The sequence below is a fragment of the Corvus moneduloides genome, chromosome 6 (assembly GCF_009650955.1).
Source record: "Corvus moneduloides isolate bCorMon1 chromosome 6, bCorMon1.pri, whole genome shotgun sequence".
Taxonomy (NCBI): domain Eukaryota; kingdom Metazoa; phylum Chordata; class Aves; order Passeriformes; family Corvidae; genus Corvus; species Corvus moneduloides.
Window position 1 is genome coordinate 40485543 of NC_045481.1, and position 16844 is coordinate 40502386.

Genomic DNA, 16844 nt, shown 5'->3' on the forward strand with positions numbered 1-16844 from the left:
CACACCTCTTTGAGCCAGTCACCACTGCAATCTGGGAGGCCCTTCCCATAACTTAGAAAATCACGGATAAAAATCTACACCTTGATATTATACTCCTGTTCTTCATTTCTTGATCTCAGCTTTGAGTGTGATGCCCTTTGAGGCTGCTCCCAGTTATTCTATAAAATACCCAGGGACAATAAACTCTCTATATTTATGTGCAAGTATACACACACACACATATATACACTATATGAATACATAAAAGCATATTTATATATATAAAAGCATACTTCTGTACACAAACATCTAGCTGCAGCATTTGACTGTGAAGGCTTTTCAGAGGCTGTCTCAGACCTTTCTATGTTTAAATACTCTTTCCCACATTGACAGGTGGTTTTGAATTAACATCTTCATACCTTGCATTGCTACTGGGTACACTTGCAAGGTGTTTCATTTCCTCAAGGTTAAACACTTTGTTCGGAGACAGTGGAAGCAAATTCCTGTTGGAAGACTTCTGTTGTTGCCTTGATGCATCATGAATTTTTTGTTGCTCTCTACTGGTCTACTCAACGCCCCAGTGTAAAACTAACCAATCTATCTAGACTCCTTCTCTACCCCTTCCACCCTTGTCACTTGAAAAGGGTTTTCACTTCTGCTATAAGCTGTAACCAAGTTTTCAGCTCAGGCAGCTGTTGTATGATTTCTTGATCACAGCATGTTTTTATTTGCAGGGGTCTCAAATTCTACAGTTCATCTAATTTTGTATTAATTGACTGATTAATGGGTGAGTATTCAGGTTTATTCACAGGTTTGCTGTTGCTCAGAGGTGGTCCTGATGCCTTCTTTTGGGTCACAGTGCTGGTCCTATGCAGATTTTCAACCACTGTGAGTATTGTTCTGGCTTTAGTTCATTTCTCCCAGCTAAATTTTGAATGAAGTGGCTATGATATAGTGTAGTGTTACGTTGTCTCTCCCTCACTCTCTCTCACTGAACAGAAACAAACTGAAAACAACTTTTCTATGGGTCTGAATTACAGGATTCCAGAAAAAGTAAGAAGCTGAGCTACTTTAAAAATTATTATTATTACTATTAATAGTAGTAGTATCTTATTTACTTAGTAGTTTTGTCATATAATGGCATATTTCTTTTACCAGCTTCTCCCTTCTTCTGTATCCTGTCCTCTTATGCTGCTCCTGTAATAAAAAAAGAAGAAACTGGGAATGCCCAAGAGAGTCATGGCACCAATCCACCACTATGGGAGAAGGGATTTGCTGTAGGGAAAACAGACCTGTGGTAGGAATGAATCCACATGCTTCAGTGATGATAACTGAAGTTATTTTCAGCAGAGCTGTTTCTCACATTACTTCCTTGCTGCTTTGCCATCAGGGGTAGCCAGCCATTTGGAGACACGGCATCTTCTTTGGGTTTTTATGAAAGCAGCAGATGCCACCACTGGTTTTCCACCGGGACTGGAGGAAGCATTCAGTAAACAGAATAGTCCTACCTAAGGCAAGTTATGTATTATATTGAGGGGTAACAGCCATTCCTTCCCTGTCTTTTATCAGCTCACACAACACGAAATGGTAAAACTGGCAAAAATTTCCGTAACGCCTTTTGTCTAGAAGCATCCCAAAGCCTTTACAGAATCAGTTTTCCCTACTGTTAAAACACAAGAATCTTTAGCATTCAGTAACACCATACAAAATTCCAGGAGAGGAAATGGAACACTAACAAAAATCAGACACCCGGACTAGGCAAAAGTTTACTGTTTTGGAGAAATAAACCTTCTGAACAACCCAAGAGAGTTGTCCTATCCATGTGCTTCAAAATGGCTCTTGAGACATCCATTCGGAAACAAAACCATATTCAAGCTTCACAGGCTATGCTTACTTAACCTGCCAGAAAACTATTTCATACTTTGTCTTTGTTGATGAACCAGCCAGGAAAATATGTCAAAATAGACAACCATTTGCTAACAATCAGTCATTCAGTTAAGGGTGATATGCAGATACTCTGTACATAAAGTAAAAAGACACTGTCCTTGCCCTGAATAAATTACAATATAAGCATAGAAATAAAGCAATGCCGGTGGAAACAGAGGATGAACAACTAAGATATTTAAATACAGCAAAAACATAATGGGTACCAAACTATCCCTTAAATTTAGAGGGACTACCACAAAATAAAGACATTATAAATACAGGTTTACCTGCACAGGGCTCTATTTGATCATTACTCTTGTGGATTGTTTCTTAAAACTGAACATTAGAAATTGAAAAGAGATGATGAAGATGTAAAAATGATTGACACAAACTACAAGATGGATTAGCATTACTGAAAAAAGAAGGGGGAAAAAAGGAGATAAAGACATTTGAGCAAGGAAGAAATAGCCTATGCAGCATGACAGGCCCAAGAAATCACCTCAGGACCACAGAGCTAGTAAAAGTAAGGGAAACAGTATTTCATATCCAAGTAGGTTAGCAGGCATATCTTTTCATGTGTTTGAACTCATCTGTTTATTCTGTTTCCGAGGCAGTGTCTTTAGAACTTAAGTATTTGCCACCTGAAAGGGTTTTTTTTAGCAGTCACTTAAATTTTGCTATGACTAAACTGGCTATTATAGAAGTATTAGTGTGCCATGCTACTCCAATTCAGCTAGGTCAAATTCTTGCTGCAAATCTAAAGGATGAAAAATATTTAGGAAAAAACCCCACCTGCAATATTTGAAATAGAGCGGTAGGAGATGTCTGCATTGGGAAATTGGAGTGATTCCAAAAGGCTCAAAAAATATCCTTCTGCTACTTGATAGTTATTAAAACTTTTTTTTTTTTTTTTTTTTAAAAAGGCATCAGTAACGTGCTGACTACTAGCAAAACATCACTGTGATAGTCTATGGAAATCAGCGTCTTCTTCAGGGGGTGTGTCTCGGATTACACCGCGCTCTGTGCTCATGGTGCTGAAGTTTAAAGCTCTGCTGCCATCTGCAGGGGTCTGTCCTTCACGTCCCTGCAAACTGTGAGTGTTCTCTGGAAACTTCTCCATCAGAACCACGCTGCCATCGGCATGTCAGGCTCCGTCATCACTGCTCTTTTGCTTATACCGCCCTCACTTGGACCCAAAAAGGCCAGATAAATTCAAGGTTAAGCTAAAAAGAAGTCAAAGATAAATTGGGTCTATACTTAACAATTTATTACCTTTTTTTAGATTATGTCATTTCTGTGAGCTTATTTCTACTATGGCAAAAATATGCCATTAACCAATTATGAAAAGTCTGCAAACCTGATAAAAAAAATTAATTTATTTGAACTTCTGCACCATAAAGAGAGGTATGATTGCTTCCTAACATGGGACAATCCCGCTCATGGCCAGATGACCATCTTCAACAAGTATCAGTCCAAAGTTTTCTTTAGACCCCCCCTCTTGCTATATTAGCATACTTTAAAAAGCCCTTCATATCTGACACAACACTGTTTAGTTTCAACTCTTACTAAGCTTTGGCTTTTTATTTCTTCTCCCTGCATATACAAACCACAGTGCTGAACTACATATTCTACAGATTTATTGCTGGAAAGAAAACTAAAGAGTTCAAATATAAAGAAGAGGATGATTTTCAGATTTGATCCCTCTACACGTCAGTTCTAAGAGCAAAATAAATGAGGTAGAGTGAGCACACTCCTGTGTTTACAGAGACTAAGCAAATTCCTACCTTTCTTTTCACCCGAAAGTTCTGGCTCCTGAGGTACCTTCTTACCTAGCCTGAACGCATTGGAGACAAATAGGTTTATTGCTGATTCCATCAAAGTTCTGACTTACCTTTGGCATCTAACAGATTGATTTGTTTCTAATTTGGAGAGTTCATTTTCAGGTCATTTTCTGATTCCTCTTGATTATTTTTGGCAGGGTTCTTTGTAGTACATTCAGCATGAGATCACTTTGGTAACAGAAATAATTAAATATTTAGGATAGACAGCCAAGATTTTTCTTCATGTGAACTAAAGATAAGGCTAAGTAATCCTCACCTTCAAATTTGTTTTGTTTGGAAACTGCTTTGCTTCTTAAAATGATTGATTTCATGAACAGCAGTGACAGCAGCTTGTGGCTGACAAATGTCAGTTTTGAAAATATTTGAGATTAAAAAGAGTTAGAAACTAGCACTGACATTTTATTTCCAGATTTGTTTTTTTAATACAATCATTAGACACTGCAGCCTTGAACCTGCTGTCAAAAAAAAGAGAGACTGGAATCATAGTAAATCTCATCATGTTTCCACTGTATTGGTAACATGGGCTACAGAGCTCCCAAGTGACTGACATAAGTCTGAAAGTATCCTTGTTTGGCTCTGAAGCCCTCAACCTTAAGAATGCATGAGTTTCTCCATAAACTGTTACCTGGTACCGTAGTTAAAAGTGAGCATGTGCTCTGACATGTCATCTCCACAGCCTGCAGCTCCCTCAGGAATATCCATCTGCTCTGGTGTGGTCTGTCTTCCATGGACAGCAGTGCCTATTCTTCTCTGCTGTGGAGCATCTCCTCTGATTTTTGAGTCCCCTGCCTTGTTCCTCACTCTTTTTGATTCCTTCTCCTCTTTCCATTCAACATTTTATACTCTTTCTAAAATACATTTCCACAGAGGTGCCACCAGCTTGGCTCCTGGGCTCAGCTGTGTCCTAGTGAGGGTCTGCAGTGCAGCTCTCTCCAGCTGGCTGTGTCCATTGTGGGGTGGCCCCTGACCTCTTCCCACAGGGGCCACCCCTACAGCCTCTCTCTGCCCTGCTACAAAACCTTGCCACCCATTTACAGTATAAAGTGACTTCATAAATTACACAAAATTAACTTCCACTCATATACTTTTTGTTCCTCGTCCCTTCTCTCTAGAGATGGACTAAGGTTATGCAGTGGAGGAATGACTGCAAGTGAGGTGCTGTGTGACACTTGCTAGAGAAAATGACAAGCAGATAGTGCTAGAAATAGGCTGAAGAAAAAGACAGTCTTATGATTTGTGCAGTTGTCATAAATGGGTCGTTTAGGTTATTCGAAGAATCACCAGCAAACGTGGCAGCAAAAGCAGGTTTAATATTAAAGTGAAAGCACAACAGGGCTCGTTGGCAAGGCCCACTCTACTACTTAAAGGACGCAGAAAAAAATTGGACCGAAACCTAAAAAATCAATCTATCTAAACCTAAAATCAACCAAAAATTATCTATGCAGAGGCTGGGCATGGAAAAGGGTAAGGACAGAAATGCTGAAGGATAAAAGGAACAAGGGGACCCTCCCAGTGAGTCACAAGTTTGAGGGTAGACCTGCTTGTTAAACTTAGACCTGAACTTGACCAGCAGCTTAAGCCTAAAGGTTTTAACAGCACTTCAACTTAATAGCACTCAACAGAGAGCTCAATTTAAACAACTTAGCAAAATATTCCTAGAAAATTTTCTAGAGCACAAGAGTAAGTCACTTACAGATCTAAAGTACTAAAGAAGCTCTGAATGCAACATTCACAGTCCATTTGCTACAGCATATTCTCACCTGCACACACACACAGACCTACAGGAGTATGTACAAGGTATATCCCTGTGAAAATTCCCCTCGAATTCAGCCAAATACTCACATCAGATGCCTCTGCACCTTCTCCAAGGCCACAGGGTTGAGCCACTGGGAGTGGGGGTTTCAGCCCAGGCTCCGTCATGGGCACTCAGTGGCAGCACTTTAACTATAGCAAATTTGAGAGCTAGCTGGCCCTAAGTGTTGTCCCACTGAGGAGAAGATTGCTGGCTGCAGCCCCCTGCAGTCCAGGAGTGCACAAAGGGTCTCACTCTCAGGACCACTGCTTATAGGGTCCCATGAGAAATGGGTTTAGTCATAGTAATTTTCCATCCTGACCACAGGTCAGGTGGGTAACGTTCTTTGAAGATTTGAGAACAAAAATGGTATTCTATTTGGGTTGTTATTCAGGCAAGAAAAATAAGTTTCCAAGGCTGTTTGTTAAGAAACAGCTGCTCTTTAGCCAGCTCCCAAGTTCCTGGGAGCAGATGATGTTTCTGATAAGCTCCAGAAGAGCTGAGCACAGGTGCTGCTCATCAAGGCCAAGGCATAACGAGCATTTCTGAGATCATGGTGTGGCCTGAGGAGAAGGGTGGGGTGCATTGCACCACCACAGCAGTAAAACTGCACTCTGGAGAAAGAGATTTAATCCCAATCTTTGCCATAAAATTACTAAACAGTACTTAGCAGTTATTTAAAACAACAACCAAGTTCTCTAAGGCAGGGAGATATTTTTCCTCCTACACAGTGACTCACAGCGAACAAATTAACTGAATAAATACACAATCAAATCTTTAGCCACAGAGGTGGGTACCAAGAACAAGCCAGGTATTCTTGGTATGACAGGAGATAATGAGGAGCATGGCATAATCCTGAAAGGATCTACACAAAGTGAGCTCAGACAATTGTCAGCTGAGGTCTACCTGGAGTTTTAAGCGCAGATTGAAAATGCACACACTGCTGAGCTGGCCCCTCCACAGCTCTACACCACACTGCATCAAAGCTGACAGACTCCATAGACCTGAGGTGGCTCTTCACAAGCTCTGAACTAGTGTCTGCATCCTCAGCATCATTAATTTGTGACCCAGATGAATCATCCATACATCATTAACAACTGCACATCCAAGGAAGTCCAGTTTGTTCCCATATCCAGGTCCCTTTCTCCAGAACCTTCATTTTTCTGTGCTCTCTCTGCTGCACAAAATCCACATACACACACCCCTCCATGCCCTAACTTGAGGCCAAATTTTCTACTACTATATATAAATTGGCAACTAAAAGCTACTTGTTCAACCTTGTGCACACCTTCTCTCAGACAAGACTGTGAATTTAAAGTTCAGGATTAGGTAGCTCACTCTTGCTGTGGAGAATTTGCTTAAGGTTTCCATTATGTTCTTTAAAAGCTGTAACACAATTAAAGCATTCTCCATTTTGCAAGTCAGCAGCCAGGACATCTTCAAAATGTTAAATGATTTGTTTAAATTAAAGCACTTGTTCTATGCTTGAGTTTAATGCTTTATACCAAAATCAGTATCAGTACAATGCAAGTCAGGTCAGAGAATTTAAACAACTGGAGAATCTTAGTTCTGCTTTTCAAGACTTCAGACTATTTAGTAATCACTTTCTTCTAAGGAGGAAATAGTATGTTTAGTATCTATATAATCTACACTAGCACCAAGGAAAAACAGATCACTCTCCAATCTCTGCAACTGGAACAAGCCCTGTCTATTTCAAGCAGGAATAGCTTGCTTGAGGATGTTAGGAGGATTTCCCAAATTTTCAATTACTGAAATAATATCACATATTGCCTCCTAAAGTACGGTGTTATTTACATTACTTTCAAATGCAAATGACAATGCCTCTTCCCGAAAATTGGTTCCAGATCTGAAATCACTTACCACTTTCCAGTCAACAAAAACAAGCATGCTTTTCTGTAAATCTAGTTGTTTGTTCATTCAAATCTAGCTCTGGGTTAATGAGTTCAGGACAGTTTCCCACACACAGATACTAACATTCAGATACTCATACCTGATAAAAGCCGTCATTTTTCAGCAAGTTTCAAACCAATTCCACCAGCCACATTCACAGCAAAACTGCAATGAACACATGGCAGCACTCTATTTCCCCCTGCTGTCTACTTTTTTTCCACCAGGGTAGCCTTGCTTCATGTCACCATGTGCTAACCAGCTTAACCTGCTGGACATGTAGGATGTCCATTATTTTTCTACATGCCAAGATTACTGTACATGTGCTGCAGTAAATTCATAAAGAAACTCAATTTGTACCAGTTTTTGTGTGGCAGACGTGGTGCCTCAGCAACAGTCATGTCTGCTTTTCCCTCTACAGCTGCTTTGCTGACTCACCTGCTTGTGGGTAGAGCAGCTTCATTTGGCTGTGCAGCATCAGTGCACACATATATATATATAGCCTTTACTTCTCCTTCCGTGGAGCACTGAACTATGCAACTTCCAGAGGATGAAATATGGGAGGAGGGTTTGCATGTGCTGCTTTGGGCCCAGGAGGCAGAATTAGAGTACAGCAAGTGAATGTGTGCAAACTGTCAAGTCAATAACCTATGAAGAAATTTTTGGTTTTGTTTCACTTCCAGAAGCTGATGTTCTATACTTTTCTCCATAAATAAGCAAAACTCCTATGAATTCTTTAAAGATCAGGCCATGTCAAGCACCAATAACTGTATAAGATGTTATTTGAAAAAGAGTTACTGGCAGTAAAACACTGTAAAATAACCTACATGAATTTTAGTAAAAATGTTGAGATTTTAAGCTGTAAGTTGTGAAAATAAGAGCTGTCTTAAGCTTTTTTAAATACTACTTTTTTTGGAGCAGCTTTTTAAAATTACATCAGTCACTAAAAGGGAAGACACAGCTCTGCCAGATGGATCAGTATTCCACACACAAAACCACAAGAACCATGAAAATTATACAATACAAATGCAAAACAGTAAGTAGCATGTGTATGCTATTTTAATTTTCACTTTTCTTTGAGGTTTCTTCCACCTTTCACTGTTTGTATTACTTCTGCTACTTTAGAACTGCACTAAAGAACTGCAGTTCTGTACACTGCTTCTTGTAAGCTCAATAATTCTTTTCTTGACTTAATAATCTGTTTAATCAATGGAGACATTATCAAAACAAAATAACAACAAAAAAAACCCCAAAACAAAACAATCCATTGAATCAACTGCAGAACTTTTTTCAGAATACACTGAACTGAAAAAAAAAATAGCATATTTACAAGGTTAAATATAACTAATTAAATACCTCCTTATTTTTCAGTTACGTTCATTTGTAAATTTGACCTATTAGGTATATTGCCTTTATTCATCAGATGGCATTTACAAATTCCAATAGCATAACCATTAATATGATACATTCCAATACAGCTGTCAGCTTCTCTCTCTCTGACCTCACCTTCTCTCTCATGTAAAAGGTGATGAAAATACCTGGAATATCTTCTCATCCCCTAAAAAATGTAAGAACTGCCCTCCTAAACAGCAAACTAAACCGCCCAGTGACATCAGTATTTGGATGGGATTGCTCTGGACAGCAAAACCTAGGAAACTGTTGGAGTTCTCATTCCTGTCTTTGTGGGTGTTGCACATAGAGAAACAAAAAAGCAGAAGTATGATATGGATAAAAAAGAAATGAACTTGCAAAAAGGAAATCACAAGAGTGCAACAACAACAACAACAAACTCAAATACTGCAAGGTGCAATTTTGGGGAATTAATTCTTAAAAATAGTGATGTATACTGAATTGTGGAGTGCAAAACCAGATTTGAGCTGGTGCTGGAGAACACTAACCTGGGGCCAATGTTGGACCAGCTGTGGTAAAAACAGGTATATCCAGTGCTGAATAAATGAGTCACAGATGTAGGGAATGTACTGGATTTATCTGTAGAACCAGGAGAATCAGTTCTTGCATGTCAGTTCTTCATATGCTATTGTTCTAACTTCCTTACGATACTCCTATAAGACCATGAGGCTGAGGGATTTCGACAAATACCTCAGGTAAAGTTGTGTGTAAATGATTGTTACAGAGGGGCTCATAATGAAAATCCTAACCCTCAAAACTGGCAGTAAAAATTTCTGCCATATCATTCTGTAAATACAGTTAATATTTTCTTAAAAGGGCTATGGAGATCCTCACCAAAAAAACCCTTCTCTCCCTGAGTTTAATTTTCTGTGGTGGCTCACATATTTACTATTCTGGGTACAGATGGCAGACCTATGATGAATTTTAGAATTCAGTCAATATTGCAGTATTCTGCCCTTTAAATCTGGCTGTTGTGTGAGACAATTCTCAGAGGCTAACCTTTAAGACTAAGAGAAAAAGAAAGTGCTCCCTGGAGAAAATGGGTATTGGATAGTGTCTCTTCAGTTTTGTCCAAGTGGAGTTTGAGATAGCTGCTCTTCCTCCAAGAATTGATCCATTTCAGACATTGTAGAATCTCTGCAGTAAGATAGGTTCTGTCTCTGGAAAAAGCAGGTGGATCTCATCAACAAAAACCAGTGTATTTCTACATGTTCAGAAGAAGAATACACAACTTTTGTACTTACAGAAAATGTTACAGAGAGAATTTGCTCCCACTGTCATGGAATAAATAACAAGCCAATTAAAAGAAGTGAAATTACGTATTGTGGGGAGCTTGGCAAAATGCCCAGCTCTGCTGGATAGATGTGAGATTCATAAACATCTCTTTCATCAAACCAATATTATCCCCCCAAAATGACAAGAAGAGGCAGCTCATATGTCAATTGAGACGTCAGAAGAAGAGATTTTGATCAAGGATTAAAAAAACCATTAATCTACTCTACAACAGTGCTGATACTCTCTGATGTTTTTGCTGCCAAAATCCCAAAGTGAAGTAATCAATAACTAAATCAAGTAATCAATCTCTCCAAATCATATTATATGGGAAGAAAACTTATTTTCAGTTACTGGACACTACAACAGTCTAGAAGATGAAGTGAAGGGAAAAGGCTGTACTCAACTGAAACTGCTGAAACTGCAGGGGAAATCTAGGTCAGCAAAATTCAATTACAAGAGCTGTGTAAGCAATTGAAAAAAACACACTAATATTCATTAGAGGAAAAAAAGCCTTACTTTAACTTTCAAAAATAAATTTAAATTTGAAAGCTTAAATAGTCACAAAATATATGTGTGAATGTGATTATTCACACTTTAAATTCTAAATGGGAAATGTGTGGGTAAGCTGCACAAGTGACAATTACAATGCAGAAACCATACTACTTAGGCACTGAATTAATGCTGTAATTTGAACCATGGGTATTCACAACAAATTGTTCATAAAATATGCACACAGGGAAAACGTTACCAAATAAATTTACAAACTCAGGCAATAAAGTTATTGTGAGGATTTTTCTGAGCATTTTGTCAACGGAAGAATGACAATAATGTACTGAATAAATTATCCTCCAGAAATAGCCTCTTATTTTGTGATTACTGAGTAGATTGGCAAGAGTAACAAAAACTTTAATGGAACTGAGTATTAACATTTCATTGTACAATTTATTTAAATGAAAGAATTTAAGGATTTTAAAATTGCTGCAACTTGCAAGTCTATCTCATTTTACATAGTTGATTTGGACGTATTATTACCACTCTGGGACAGCCCTACCCTAAATACAGCTCTAGGGAGAGAAGAATTGTATACCCTGTAAGGAAGGGGATGTTTTTTTCTGTTTTGAAAACCACTTAAATGCTATTATCACTATTGGAATAGATTTTCTCACAGGTCAGTTGAGGTAAGATATTGTGTGAAATCTGAATGTGGGCCACCCTATCAGCAACTGGCAGAAACAGATAACAGACTTCAGACTAAAGCAAACCAATACATTTAGTTTTGCAAATATATTTACTGGCAGCTCCATTTTAATATGCAGAGCATAACTTGAAATATTTTGGGGTAATACCCCAAGATTTGGGGGGTGCATTTAAGTGGATTGTTACTTTTTTTTCATTTACATTATTTTATAAATATTTATTCTCAAACCAAACAATGCTAGGTATCCATTCCCCATCTATCTGATGCATCATGCACATATCCAACACACACAGATTCTAAAAATAAGCATTACTAGCTGTTAGTCTGTGGAACATTTTAAACTGAAGTGTTCTCCATCAGCTGAGATCTTAGTATTGCTTGGGTATAAAAAACAACTCTAGATTTCTGCTAGAAATTGCACATATTTGGCTAAAAATAATGTCTTCAGGAACCAATGCAAAGAGGAGTCTGAATCCCACTGTATCAAACACGTTGTGCTATATCTGTAAAAATATCTTGCTAAATACCATGGAAAGAGGCAGGATCAAAACTAGAGCAGATTTAACGGGCTATTTATTTTGTTTCTAGAATAGGCCAGTGACTTTACTGCCTGTAAAAACTACAACCAGGTTCCATTCAGAAAGGAATATCTAAAACATTCTTGCACAGCTGCATTCCTATGAACAGCTGTTTCAGTTCCAAGAGATTAAAAGGATTACATTTGGGAGCATGCATTTTCTCCCTTTGGGGCATTCAACGTAGCACTCCTGTGAATGAGTCATGTAGGTTCTAATAATATAGCTCAAGCCTAAGCTGTAATACCTTACATGAGTCAGGTTTTGGGGTCTCATACAGATTTTCCTGTTCCTGTAAGCAGCTTCTCCTTTTACTCCTCTCATGTAATATAACCCTGAGTTTGCAGCTCAAACGCAGTGTTGATTGTGGGTTTCCACAAGCCAGGCCCGTCAGCTATCTAACTTAATACTTCTATTGCACAGTCCTATGTCCTCATGCCATTTTACTTTAACTGGTAGTTTACAAATGTGATAAATTACATCTAAATATATTAGGAAATCTAATTAGCAACACTCATATACTCATTTGAGGGGTGGATCTATCCAACCTTGTGAAGGCAAGATATAAGACAATGAAGAACCATTGAGATTTAGAAGCTAAGGGCTTTGAGCCAGTTTTGGACTGCTTACTGCTAAAAAAAATTACTTCCGAATCTTCATAATAAGGTGATCATGCCTCTTCCTAAAACACATAAGATCCTTAACTCCTTTCAGCTAAATCAAATAGAAAATTTTCTCCAAGTTTGCCATGTACAAGAAGAACAATGAAGTATATAACAAATGGAAGCTTAAAAGTCAACTGAAAATAATTATAAACACAGATCTCCTTGTGTGAGTGCTCTCTCTGAGTTTATTTCTTTCAATTTAAATTGATTGTGCACAGACAATACAACTGAATTCAATCATTATAATCCCATAATACAATGATGTAAAAGGTAATAGCTATAGATTAAAAGCATCTGAAAAGATGTTCTAGAAGACAGCTGTGTGATGGAGGTACACATCCTGCAGATACACCAAGACAGAGGACTGGAAAGAAAAGCAAAAGATTCTGCCATCATGTGGCTGGAGGTAAGAGTCAAAACAAGTAAGATTGATAGGGGCACAAACTGCCAGCAGGACAAGGAAGCAGCAAGATCATGGAAGAAACAGACACGGCCTATTGATGTTCATATATTAACTCTCAATACAGGTGGAGCACTCAGTTATCATAAAAAAATTACTCCTACTGTACAATTACTGCCTAAAACATGGCCCCACAGCTCTGGTCTGCAATTCAGATGGAGGCCTGAGAAAGATAGAAACCATTATCATGAATCAAACAGCTACCTAAGCATCCTCCTACGATTCACGCGTTTTCATTGTGCAGATGGTTTGACAGTTCCATGTTCATGAGTCTCTGTGGTACTTGCTGTCTGGTTACCTTGGGACCTACTGCAGAACCATCCTAAGCTTGTCCTAAACCACTGGCTACAAAAAGAACAGCAACATTCCCAACACCATTTTATTTCTGGCTCTCAGATCCCTGAGTGCACTGAGACCTTAATTGCCCTGATCAGCCTCACCTAGGAGGAACTCCTTCCAAGCCTTCCACTTATGGGCCTGGGAGCCTCACTGCAGCTCAGACCCACACCTTCAGTCTCTGGTTAAGCTATATGGGAGGTGAGCCCCTCTCCAGGGCTGTCACAGCTGTCCCTCTGCTTGGCCATGAACCCTATTCATCCTGGCCTGTGGACTGATTCCACAGTTTGACCTCGCATCTGCCTTGTGTGAACTTCCCTGGTGATCACTGGGCTGTATCTGCCTATTCCTTCTCATACTGGCTTTACTATTTTCCTGAAAGAGATATAAAACAGGCAAATTCAGGCAACATCTATTTTGCCCATTAATGCCTATAAAGTGCTTTATTTTCATTTCCATTGTCTGGTCTCTCACCCTTATATATATCACTTCATTTAAAACGACAAGCACTCATTGAACCTGTAGAATAATACTACTGTTTAATGAAAAGTATGTGATTGAATGTGCTTTTGAGTTGTAACTATTTTCCTAGATTCTCCTGGTCAAGAATGATACCAGTTACTTTGAAGCTTGAATGAGATTCAGAGTAGTTGTTATGAATGACTGTATGTGCTACAACTGAAGGGGAAAAGGGAAGGTTGTGGTTGCTGATACTTTTATGTTTAACAATTCAAAGTAGTCAAAAAGGCAGACTAAAAGTTACTACCTTTCTATAAAGCAAAAAAAAGTTATCCCTCATATAATTGCCCAAGTCTGCATGGTGCCTATTGAAGAAGAATTCAGACCATGAGGGGGAAGCACACTGAAACAAGCATGGGAATTACAGCCTTCTGCTTTCTCATGCAAAAGCCTCACATGTTCAAACAACCTATTTGTCATTGCTGAAAGGATACACCTTTTTTTCTGCTATAGTAATGGGAAAAAGGAATGGCACACTCAGTAGCTGCAAACTTGCTGGCACGTGAGTGCAGGATTTTCCACTGACAAGTCCTCTGTGCTGCTGCTGAATGGGGTATAGACCCTGTGGTCATGCCATAAACATTGCATTCCTCCATGATCCTCTTGGGTGCTGTGTCATGGGAATTATGTCCTTTGTTATCAATACAGGCTGTTCTTGTAACCCTTGTTTGGCTGCTTCTTCCAGTGATTTCTTGCACGTGCACATTTCCATCCCCACAGCATTCCTGGAAATTTTTGTATTTCATTCCACAGAGACTGGCCTGGCTGGATTGCTATGGATGTAGTTTGGGGGAAGAGATGGTGTCCTAAAAGAGATGTTCTGCTGCATCCCTGGGAGGCTTTGCATGCATGAAGTTTTCCACATTCCCAAAGTGGTTTTGGTTCAGAAGTCTCAGCTTTACACCTCTTGGGTAGCACCCAGAAATATAAACCTGCAGGGAGCCTCACAATGTGCCTGGTACTCTGTTCTGCCACCATATCCTCCAGACTAGGACTGCCTGAGGGAGATGCCCACTACCACCGCAGAAGAGGTTGAGCACGTCTGCACATGGGTCCAGGACAATTCCCGTTGTGATGTGGGATGCTGCTCTCCCTGCTGAAGTATTCCCTTGCTCAGCAGGTGTTTTCTTCAGCAAGATGGTGTCTCTGAAGATGATAGCGCTGCATTTCCTGATGTTTCTTCTGGACATAGTCAAGGATGAGGAAGAGGATGAAGGCATAACTGTATATTTGTGTGTGTTTGAAGTGAACTGGGCCCATTCAGCGGTAGCCTTGTGAAACCATCCCCAGGCTGACACTCAGGTAGTGCTGCAGCCCTGTCTGTGGGGTAGTGCATGTCCCTAGAGCTGGACAGAGACCCCCACCTGCATGAGGGAAATGTTACACTTTGCTGATGGGCAGTAAGTAGAGATGTGATCCCTCTACACTCAGGTTGAAATTGGGGTGAGGGGCATTTATGATGACAGCAAGGGGATGTTAAAGTCCTCACGATAGAAATGGTTTCCAGACACAGGCAGGCTGCCTGGCACTGCTGTCCCTGTACACTCCAGCTCATGGCCAGACACTCAGGTCAGGCAGAATCAGTGGCTGTCCTGGGCTGCTCACCACATCCTGAGCTGCTGGTACCTCCAGAGAGTTGTCCTGGGGCAACTGAGTGGTCACACCCTCGGGCTGAACCTTGGCTCTGTCGCTGTGACCAGCTTTAGCCCTGTCCTGTGCAGTAAGAATCAGACCAACTCCACATACACATGGACTTTGCCTCTTGGTAGGGAAGTGGCTCCTCTTCCAGTGGAATTAAAAGGAGAAACTGCTGGCTCTTAATGTCGACTGGGTCTAATTTTTTCCTGGCACAGATTGCATGGTTTCACTACAAAGAAAACCTAACTATTGTAGCAATTTTAACAATACACAAATGATCACACTTTTATTAATTTCTCAGCCATTGCCAACAACATTTCAGAACTCCTACTGAAATCATTATTCCTCCTTCAAGGGCAAGAAAATCACCTGAGACTGCCTTTTCATCATCGTGTGGAACACCTTAATCACACCTGAAATTCCTCTCAATAAACAGTGCTAGGATGTTAGTCCTCACCCATTGGCTTTGCAGTAGTATTTCCTCCATTTTGTTTTGTAGGGGCTTAGGAATCAAAACTGGCAAGAAATTTTTTCTAGAACTGCATTTTTTTCAAAAACTACGTTTTTTCTAAAACTGCATTTTTAACAGCATTTTAGAAGGACTACTCCTTTTGTGATAGCAACACTTGATTGCTCAGAGTAACTCAAACAACACATCAGAAGCTGAACCCGTCTTGCAATGTCTGATGAACTGAAGAAATGCCTCTTATAAAGCAGACTCAAGGCTGCTGTGTTCAGAGGCATTTGCACAGCCACTGTGGATAAGGAAGCAATTTTCAATGGAATTAGAATTTCTCTCAAGAGCTGACTGATTCTTCATCAAATAGTATAAACACAGACAGGCCTTTGAGCAAATTCTTTCAGATGAAGTGTTTTTGGTGCCTCCTTTAACAAAATAAAAGAAATAAATAATTTTTCATTTTCCATGTAAATGTTACTCTGAGATTCAAATTAATTTCCCATTGTTCTTTTCTAGAAATGTATTTTTGTGAGAAAAATCAGTTTCTAATGTTACAGGGTAAGAACAGGAAAAATATTTCCTTTTTTCAGACTTAAAAATACAAGTATTAAATACCCAGGTTAGTCATGTATTTAACTATCTCTCTATGCTACAGATTAAAATAGCAGCCTGTTTTGTTCTCAAATCTCTTACAGGCTTGTCTTGGTCAAGAGCATATAATTTTAAAAGTGTGATTGCAGGCAAGGCTATAAAATGAACACTCCAGGAGTTGTGACACTCTTGCAGCTCTCTTATGAGATCAGAAGAGAAGAGCTTAGCTACTTTCCTGACAAAAAAATTCTTCTCTGAACATGTGCATGAA

General features: G+C 39.4%; 1 long non-coding RNA gene across 1 annotated transcript; it reads left to right on the forward strand.

The window, feature by feature from the left end:
* The first annotated feature begins 2834 nt into the window (after nt 1-2834).
* LOC116446041 lies at nt 2835-16441 on the forward strand. The gene is made up of 2 exons (XR_004241003.1): nt 2835-2998; nt 14638-16441. It is a non-coding gene; the product is annotated as an uncharacterized LOC116446041 (long non-coding RNA).
* The last annotated feature ends 403 nt before the right edge of the window (nt 16442-16844 follow it).